The sequence below is a fragment of the Piliocolobus tephrosceles genome, chromosome 9, assembly GCF_002776525.5.
Source record: "Piliocolobus tephrosceles isolate RC106 chromosome 9, ASM277652v3, whole genome shotgun sequence".
Classification (NCBI taxonomy): domain Eukaryota; kingdom Metazoa; phylum Chordata; class Mammalia; order Primates; family Cercopithecidae; genus Piliocolobus; species Piliocolobus tephrosceles.
In genome coordinates this window covers 46,325,563-46,336,294 of record NC_045442.1, presented here as the reverse complement: position 1 = coordinate 46,336,294, position 10,732 = coordinate 46,325,563, and the positions used below count along the sequence as shown (strand labels likewise).

General features: G+C 41.3%; 1 pseudogene; it reads right to left on the bottom strand.

The window, feature by feature from the left end:
- Positions 1–1,525, bottom strand: part of LOC111551332 — a 1,971-nt pseudogene extending 446 nt beyond the window's left edge.
- Between the last annotated feature and the right edge of the window lie 9,207 nt (positions 1,526–10,732).

Sequence of the window (10,732 nt, the reverse complement as noted above, 5' to 3'; positions counted from 1 at the left end):
AAAAAAAAAAAAAAAAAAAAAAAGAAGGGCACCGCTTTCTTCAAGAAAGGGACCTTGCAAAGAACTGACTGTCTCAGATGGACTATCTTTGAGTTCATCTTGTTCTGAGTCTGAGTCTGAGTCTTCGTTTCCAGATGACACGGTGCTGAGTCCTCCGAATCACTTGCCTCAGAGCTGGAGCAAAGTTTCTGCTGCCCAGAAACTGAATGGGCTGCTTTTAATGCAGATTCTTCCTCCTGGACAAGAAGTGCTGCTGCTTCTAGTTCTTCCAGTTCTAACCCCAACTGGGCCTTTGTAAGGGAGACTTCCTTTAAGGCTTCTGCAAGAGCTGCCAACGTTTTGGATTTGACTATCTGAATCCACACACAGTAGTCTGAGATGTAGAGATCATTCAGTATATATGCTGGGTCGTTTTCCTGAAAAATTTTGTGACTATCCAGGAGACACTTTAAAACTACACTTTTACCTAGTTGCAATATCTTTATAGTCTCCCCGCAGGCCTTCATCGCCAGTTTGAAATGGCGATAGAGTGGGTAACACAACATCCTTCTTCCAAAAGACACCATGATATCATGAACATTAGTCCAAGTCTCCAACCAGCATAGTGTTGGACTCAGTTTCCTGATATTCCATGCAGATGATTCAACATCCTTCTCTCTTTCGGTGACATGGGTTTCTTAGCAATATGCCAGAAGGATATCAATCAAACTGTAGTACACTTGACGACAAGCTCTCTTGTCTAACAGATAAGATTTATTGACAAATTCTTGTAGCTGATATTTCTCTTCTTCAGAAAAAGACACTAATGCAGCATGATTTTCTTGCTTCTGACTCTTTTCCAAAAAGTCTGTCGTTTTTTAATATCTGTTAGTCCACCAAGGATTATACTTCAAAATCTGTTCAACTGCCTCATCTTCAAACAAGTCAGCTAGATAATGATCAGGATCAAACTTGGCCAGCTCAGCTGCCAGGTGCTTCTGTTTTCGTTCAGCTGCAGGGGTGAAATCTGGATCCTTAATAATGTCATTCAATTCATCCTGTAACCACTGAAACACCGCTGATCGTAAGTTTCTGAACCCATAGTGGCACTGTGGATTCAAAGCACTTTCTGACACCTCTTCATAGGTGTCTGCTCGATTTCCCAATCAAACTCTTCATTGTCAACTACTTCCTCAGGAATCTCAAAGCACCTATTTCCTCCACAGGTGGTTTTGCTGTCCCGGATTTTCCTGGTGCCAGAAGAGCAACACATGTTCAGCCACTCAAAATGCTGGCCAGGGGTTTCTTTGGGCAGGTGAATGGTAAAAATTCCTTTATCTGCATCATAGGACCCTTGCTCACTTCCATTTTCTGCAATTCTTCCAGGAGGGGTTAATTTGAGAAAGTACGGCTTGGCATAGTAGAACTAGAAGTCAGACCCCTCGAAGTAGACGTTGAACTCAGAGATCGGGGCGTAGGGCATGCAGACTGTGATGGTCAGGAAGTCTGGCTCCTGGCTGAGGAAGTCGAACGCCAGGGTCAGCATCGCCACACTGGACTCAAGGGCCAGCGCAGCTCGCCCTCACTGCCGCGGAGGTCCCGCCATGCAACTCTCTCCACTTTCACCCTTTTAAAATAAAAGATGTCTGGGCCAGGTGCAGTGGCTTACGCCTATAATCCCAACACTTTGGGAGGCAGAGGCGGGTGGATGCTGACCTGAGGTCAGGAGTTCGAGACCAGCCCCACCAACATGGTGAAACCCCCTACTCTACTAAAACTACAAACATCAGCCGGGCATGGTGGTGGGCGCCTGTAATCCCAGCTACTCAGAAGGCTGAGGCAGGAGAATCCCTTGAACCCAGGAGGCAGAGGTTGCAATGAGCTGAGATCACGCCACTGCACTCCAGCCTGGGCGACAGAATGAGACTCTGCCTCAAAAAAATTAAAAAAGTCTGCCTTCCAGGACACAGAAACCTCCTATACACACATTTTGGCACTTGATTATATTATGTCTTTTACAGTTCTCTGCATGTTTCTTGCACATAAGTCTTGATTCTTTGATAACATATTAAATTTCTATCAAGGATATATATTTAGTTTTCATCTTTTAGAGACCTAACATAGGACTTGGCACCAAGTAGCCCATAGTAAACAGTTATTGAACCATAATGTATGATTTTCTTTTCTACTTTTCACTGGTATGTTTTTGTTTAAAAAGGGTAAACCACCAGGAATGGAAATGTCCTTGCTATGTTATCCTTCTTCTCTAATTAGCAACCACCCTTCACAATCTGCCTCATTACATTTAAAAAGGATTTTCAAATTAGACATTTATGCCTGGGCATTAACCAGGGACCGATGAATCAGTGCCATCAGCAGAACACTGCCCTGGCTGGCAGACATGGTACCATTGTCAAGACTTGTAATTTACTCCTGGCTTTTCAAATAGTCAATGTGTAACTCCAGGCAAGATTTAATTATTTCCTAGTAAAATGGGAATAATATAACCCACCCCCACTTTGCTTCCCATGGGTATCATGAGAATTAATTAGTTCTTTAATAAGAATATATGTCTATAAAATGTTTTATAGTTCATTAGAGGTATACATAAATGAAAACGTAAGATATTGTTCAATGTATTATGAATGTTCATTGTTGCTGTATTTAGTACAAAGTACATGTATTATACCAACAGTGGTAGTACACAAAATAACGAATACGTGTTGGGTCAGCACCTCCTTCCAATTACCATTTGCAAAAAAGTCCTGGATGGCCAGAACTAATTGAAAAGTTGAGACAAAAATTATATCTCCCACACTAAAGAAGGGGAGATTGATATAGTGCACTCACCTAAATTTCGTAGTTCCTGCATGAACTCCTCAAAAGCTTCAAATCTAGGCCAGACTACAGGAAGAACAGCAGCAACTGAAGACTGGCACCTTTTCTGGAACCTTCCTTGTTTCGTAAGATTTTGAAGAAGCATATCAAAATTCTTCCACCCATTCCTTCACAGTATAATAGGAGAAACCATCTTTCCTCCGTTGACACCTGGAAGAATGAGAGACCAACGCACTCCAGGACACGGCCAAAAAAATTCAACGAAAGATTTGCTAAATCCTCTGCACTATGGTCTAGACCAGGATTTCTCAACCACAGCTCTGTGGACATTTGGGCCAGATAATTCTTTGTTGCCAGAGGCCGTCCTGTACGTCATCAGGCGTTTAGCAGCATTCCTGGCCTCAAACAAATAGATGTCAGTAGCACCTCCCCCACCCACTTGTGACAGCCAAAGATATCTCCAGACATTGCCAAATGTCCCCTGGTATGGGGGAATCATCCTCAGTTGAGAATCACTGTTTTAGACAATGATCAAAGTGGGATAACTAAATCAAAATACACTGCAATCTTAAGTTGATCAAGCATTCTTCTTTGAAATCACTCAGCACTTTCATATACTGCATTTATATCTTAGGTATTCATATTCTATCAATTCAGCCAATGTTTGTTGAGTTCTCAATGTTCAAGGTACAAGACTGAGTAAGTAATTCTGTGTATCCATAAAACAGAAATGGATATGGTATGTCCCGGTTCTCCACAGCAGGCATTTATGTTATTCCCATCCCAATGTTTATCCCCATTCAGGGTTGTCAAATATTGCATGGGACATACTTATACTAAAAAATTATTCATTATTTATCTGAAACTGAAATTTAACTGGATTTCCTGTGTGCGTGCATGTGTATGTTTGTTTTCCTAAATCTGACAACCCTACCCTGATAGGCTCAAGGTTTTTTCCCATCCACAAACTTTATAACTTGACTTCATTAAAAATAATAAAGAGGAGTTATTGCAAAAGCTTTAAAAATGCTGTTAGAATGAGTAGCACAACTACATTTGAGGATACATTTTCTTTGAAAGATGTTTATTTTCCTACTGAAAATGTTGGTAAACTCCTTAGAACTCATTCAAAGCCTGATAGAATTCATTGCCTGATTTATTTAAAAACACTTCTGATGCTCACAGACTATTTATCATTTACACAGCAAATGATGTTCTTCTAGTATTCTTGTTGGGTGAGTTAGCACTGTGGAAAGACATGGAGGAGAATCAGACACAAACTTCTTATAACCTCATAAACAGGAAGAAAGGGAGCAGAAGCATAGACTGGGTTTACTTTTGCTCAACTTACCTCCCCAATTATCCAGGTATGGTCCTCAGATGAGGAATATCATGTGACCTGGGAACTTACTAGACATGCACATCCTTGGGACCCACCCTGGACCAACTGAATCAGAAACTCTAGGAGTGGGTCCTAGCAACCAGTGTTTGCACAAACTTCTTCCAGGTGATTCTGCTGCATATTCGAGTTTGAGAACCACTGTTTTAGAGCCCTGGTTCTTGACCCTGGCAACAAGGGAAAACACCTGGGGAGCTTTAAAAGTACTGCTGCATGGGGTCCATACAAAGGGAGTCTGACATAATTGCTATGGGGTGCAGCCCGGGCATAAACATTTTTAAAAACTCCCCAGCCCGAATAACGGCTCTACAGAATTTTTTATCAAATGCCAAAGGAAAGAGAAGTTCCTTATATTGGAACTATAGTGCTTTCTACTCTGGCCCTAATCAACCTTGCATAAAGGCGGAATGGACAGACATTACATGTTTTAATTTGAAAAAGGCCAGCCATTAAACTAGATCTATGGGCTCTTCCTCAAATCCCTAAATCCACTCCTTAGGGCCTACTATAGTCAGTGTCATATAATAGAAAAGTAGCTTACTGTCCACCAGACCCTGTCCAAATGTTTGATAACCTATTGGGGCCTCATTTTCTCGTGTCTACACTGGGGATGATATTAACTCTTCACAGGATTTGGGGAATTATAAAGAAAGACCATGTAGGTAAAGGCAGGAAGACCAATAATCAATTATCACTTCAGAACCTGAAGGGACTTTGCACCATTAAAGTGAGGCAGAGGAGGGAGAAATTTCGAAGGACAAATTTACAAATCTCAATTTGTTTCTATAATAACTACTTGCTTTATTTTCTATTTGAATTGCCTCACTTTTGTACATGTGTGTCCCCACTCCCACCCATCCCATTATTTTCCTGTTTTCACTCGTAACTTGGTGACCCATCTGTGGTTTTGGCCAAGCTGTTTTAATGGCACTGAACATGGTAGTTTTAAAGAGTGTGGTAGTAGTTACACACAGCTCAATAACTCCTGGGGCTACAACAAGGTTAATGCGACAGTTTTTGTTTTTTAAAAAACATGCCTGTCTGACAAGTCAATCATTTTAAGCCCCTTGCTCACCTCTGAATGGTTGTTAAAGGCTTCCTTGTGAGCTAAAAGCTCTCACTGTTAAGGGGTTCCTGGCCTGGCTGTATGCATTAAATGGAACAGTTCTCTACATGGCTTCTTACTACAGATGCTTTGAGATATATGGACACTGACGTTACCTGCTGCAACAGGAGATGTTGGTCCTCTCCCAGGGTACTGCTGAGACCTAAGGGCTTAAATGCTCACCAAGTGACCTTGGAGGGCTAGTCATGGTGGGCATCTAGCAGCTGGGAAAGAGCACTGGAGAACCTCATAGGAAAACCTAGCAGGCAAAAATGAAAGAACCCATAAGGGCCGCTGGCATGAGCCCTAGCTAAAGTCCACTGGGTTAGCTCTCAAAGAAAACTGCAAGATTGAAGCATAAATTCCTTCATCATGAACCAGAAGTCATGGAGTGAGCCAGGGGCAAGAAACAGAAAGATCAAGAGGTAGAACTGCAGGGATAAAGGTGCCAAGAAAAACAGTGAGAGCAACACTCAGGGAACCAGAGACAGGAACACAGCTGGGGACTGGGAGGAGAAACCACCACAGCTGGAGGGAAAAGTGGCCAGGCCAGAAAAGCCTCATGGAATCCTGGTTAACTGAATGTTTCTATTGACTGAGGCCACTGCTTAAGCCCTGTATTCTTTCTTATTTCAATCCCCATCGTTAGAAAAATAGTCCTAAAATGGATTCATACCCTTTCCTATGCTGCAGGATCTTAAACATCACTATCTTTTCCTGCAGTAGTTAAAAGCATGGGCTTTGGAATCAGAAACTGGGCACAAATCTGCGCCCTGCTACTTACTAGCTGTGTGACATCAGTCAAATGAGTAAACCTCCTGGAGCCTCAGTTTCCTTGCCTATAAAATGTGAATAACAATACCAACTTATTTTCAGGTTGTGAGCATTTCTCCATAATAATCCACATAAAGCACTTGGCATACTGTGTGAGCATGTAATGTCAACTGCCATTCCAAGACAACATGTTGGAATAATCTATTTTTCCATACCTATATATCTCATTTTCCTTCTTTTTCTTCTCCCTCAAACCTGTCCTCACTCCAGCAGATGTTTTGGCCTGTGTCCCTAGCCTCCAGTGACAGCAGAAAGCCTGTTAGATTTCCTGCCTTTGTTTCCCAAAGTTTGTGCCCCAAGAAACTGGGACAAGGTATTTTCCTGAGACAAGATATCTCAGGAAGGGGAATGAGTGGAGCTTCTTTCACCCCACACTAGAAGGCCATTCTGTTTGGAAAAAGGAGAGGGAAGGGAAAGAAAAGGGTGCATACCAGCTTTCCAGTATCAACGTCAGGGAGAAAGCAAGGCCAGAGAGCAGATGTAACTAACTATAAGCAGCCTAATAAAGGTTCCCAAGCCAAACCATGAATCCAAATGGCAGAGCTGCCAGACACGAAAGGCCTTGCTGCCCTTCCACCCCACAATACTTCACCTGTGGAAGCCTTGACAATTCCAGGGAGTATTTGCAAAACCCCGCCCCCACCCAAAATTTTTTAAATACTGTATATGAGTGAGTAAAATGATGCCGAGACTTTTAAAAGGATAAGCTTAACATCAGATAGGTAGAATAAGTAGTAGTGGCAGTGGTGGTGGCAGTGGTATAGAGATAAAAATTAAGTGGAGTTACTGAAATATATAGTTATATTTCCCACACTCTGGTGTTTGTGGATTTGTGGGCTGAGATTCTTACCACATTCCAGAACTTGCAATGTCTCAAGGTAATTGTTTAAAATATTAATTGTTGTACTCACACTGCAAATGTTGATATATAGATGCTGGGGTGGAGGTGGGGCAATAGGCCATAATACGCCCAAGAATACCTTGAAATTTGCTGAATTTCTTTCTTTTTGCATAATCTTATTCACACGTTAACATTATATGGACCACTCTGGCTCCATGAGCAGCACAGGACAGACTTTCTGCAAATGTGATTATTAGATCAAAAGTTAGGAGCTTTTTTGCCCCCAGCTTTTCTCCTCTCCTAAAATCTTTTTTTTTTTTTTTTTTCATTTCTTTGTCAGTGTCTTCAATTTTTTTAGTTGCATTTAAAAGGCTTTCTATTATTTCTGCATGAGTAAGAGTATGTGTCATGTCGGCCTCCTTGTCAGCTTCTGTTTCACTTTCATTAAATTTGTTGATTGAGTGTGAAGAAGGAGGCACTGTCATCATTTCCAGATTTCGTACTTGTGGGTTAGATCTCTCTCTGAGCAATGCTGTGATCCCTACTGCAATTTTGTGATGGAGCCCTGGAGAGACCGGGATGAAACTGGGGAAGGCTCCTTATCCCTTTCATGGGTTCAGGGAGGCAGAAAGAGAGGGGAGGAGGATATTTCTGTTTCACTCTATTCATTCATTCATTTGCTTCACAAATACTGAGCACCTCCTGGGTGACAGATACTGATTTGGGTGCTGGAAATATGCTGGAAAGCATAAACAGCCCTGGTGCCTGCCCTCACAGAGCCTATGGTCTGGTGGTAAGGCAGATTTAATCAGATAAACACATTAATGACTGTATAGTTGCACCAACAGATCCTCATTTAATTGAGCTGGACTAGGACCTAGGCATCAGTATTTTTTTAATAAGTTTCATAGGTAACTCTGCCAAGTCTGGGAATCACTGGGCTAGACCATGCAAGTTCTAATCATATAGGCTCTAATCAAGCATTGTTAAACATTTTGATTTTATCTTTCAAGCTGTGGTGAAAACGTTACTGAAGAGAGGTGATATAGTAAGACGTTCAGGGTTTTTTAATTTAAGCTTTTTTATTTTGAAATAATTGTAGACTTATATGCAGTTGTAAGAAATAATACAGGGGAATCCCATGTATCCTTTACCCAGTTTTCCCCAAAGGTAACATCTTGCAAAACTATGGTACAACATCACAACCAGGATATTGTCTTTGGTGCAGTCAAGATAAAGCATTTTCAACACCACATGAATCCCTCCTGTTGTCCCTGGATAGCCCTCCCCACTTTACTCCTGGTGACCGCTAATATGTTCTCCATTTCTATAATCTTGTCTCTTCAACAGTTATATAAATGGAATCATATAGTATAGAACCTCATGGGATTGGCTGTTTTCTCTCAGCATAATTTTCTGTACATTCATTCAGGTTGTTTCACGTGTCAATAGTTTGTTCCTTTTTAGGGGGCTGAGTAGCGGTGTTCCATGTATGGGGGTGCCACTGTTTGTTTAACCATTCACATGTTGAAGGACATCTGGCTCGGCTCCGATGTCCAGAGATTTTAAATAGAGCTGCTATAAACATTTGTTTATAGGTTTTTGTGTGAACATGAAGTTTGTTTCTCTGGGATACATGCCCAAGGGTGCAATTGTTGAGTTATATGGTAGCTGCATGTAGAAACCATCATGCATAAACAAACTGTCAAACTATTTCCAGAGTATCTGCACCATTTTACAGTCTCAACAGTAATGTACCAGTGATCTAGTTTCTCCTCATTCTCATCAGAATTTAATGTTGCCACTGTTTTTTATTTCAGCCATTCAGATAGGTGTGTAGTAATAGCTTGTTGTGGTTTTGCTTTGAGTTTCTCTAATGGCCAACGAAGCTGAACATCTTTTCGTGCGCTTAGTTGCCATCTGTATATTACCTTTGGTGAAGTGTCTCTTCGGGTCTTTTGCCTATTTTCTAATTGGATTATTAGACTTAATGTTGAGTTTTGAGAGTTTACTTTCTTATTCCAAATACTAGTCCTTTTTGTCAAATACGGGGTTTGCAATTCTTTTCCCACTCTCCAATTTGTTTTTTATCCTGTTAACAGGGTCTTTCACAGAGCAAAGTTTTTTAATTGTGATGTAGTCTAATTTATCAGCTTTTCCTTTTATGAACCATATTTTTGGTGTCAAGTCTAAGTCGTCTTTGCTGAGTCCTACTTCATGAAGATTTTTTCTTACTAAAAGTTTGATAGTTTTAATGTTTTCTATTTAAGTCTGTGAGTTATTTTGAGTTAATTTTTGCATAAGGTATAAATCTTAGGTTGAGGCTCACTTTTTAACCTTAAGGATTGCTCAGCACCATTTATTGAAAAGTTATCTTCCCTCCATTGAATTTCTTTTACACCTGTGTCAAAACATCAGTTGCATATATATGTGTGTATCAGTTTCTAGGTTTCCTGTTTTGTTCCATGGATCTATGTGTCTATTCCTCTGCCAATACCATATAGTTTTGACTATAGAAGCTGTATAATAAGTCTTGAAACCCTTGAAACCAAGTAAGACTGGTTCCTTTCACATTAGTCTTCCTTTTCGAAATTGTTTTAGCTATTCTAGTTCCTCTGCCTTTCTATATACATTGTAGACTAGTGTTGTCTAGATCTATTTTTAAAACTTGCTGGAATTTTTTTAAGAGACAGAGTCTTGCACTGTTGTGTTGAGGGAAGTCAGGGACCCCGAACAGAGGGACCAGCTGAAGCCATGGCAGAAGAACATAAATTGTGAAGATTTCATGGACATTTATTAGTTCCCCAAATTAATACTTTTATAATTTCTTACGCCTGTCTTTAATCTCTGAACATAAATTGTGAAGATTTCATGGACACTTATCACTTCCCCAATGAATATCCTTATGATTTCCTATGCCTGTCTTTACTGTAATCTCTTTTTTTTTTTTTGGAGACGGAGTCTCGCTCTGTCGCCCAGGCTGGGGTGCAGTGGCCGGATCTCAGCTCACTGCAAGCTCCGCCTCCCGGGTTCACGCCATTCTCCTGCCTCAGCCTCCCGAGTAGCTGGGACTACAGGCGCCCGCCACGTCGCCCAGCTAGTTTTTTGTATTTTTTAGTAGAGACAGGGTTTCACCGTGTTAGCCAGGATGGTCTCGATCTCCTGACCTCGTGATCCGCCCATCTTGGCCTCCCAAAGTGCTAGGATTACAGGCTTGAGCCACCGCGCCCGGCCTACTTTAATCTCTAATCCCATCATCTTCTTTGTAAACTGAGGAGGATGAATGTCGCCTCAGGACCCTGTGATTGTATCAACTGCACAAATTGTTCGTAGAGCATGTGTGTTTGAATATGAAATCTGGGCATCTTTTAAAAAGAACGGGATAACAGCGATGTTCAGGGAACAAGAGAGGTAACTTTGAACTGGCTGCCAATGAGCCGGATGGAACAGAGCTATATTCCTCCCCTTTCATGAGCAAATAGGAGAAATATCGCTGAATTCTTTTTCTCAGCAAGGAACATCCCTGAGAAAGAGAATGTGCCCTGAAGGTAGGCCTATAGACGGCCCCTTTTTAAGGCGTCCCATCTTTTATGGTTGAAGCCAAAGGGATGAAATAAGCCCCGGTCTCCTATAGTGCTCCCAGGCTTATTAGGACAAAAATTCCCACCTAATAAATTGTGGTCAGACAGGTTACCTGCTCTCAAACCCTGTTTCCTGATAAGATGTTATCAATGAC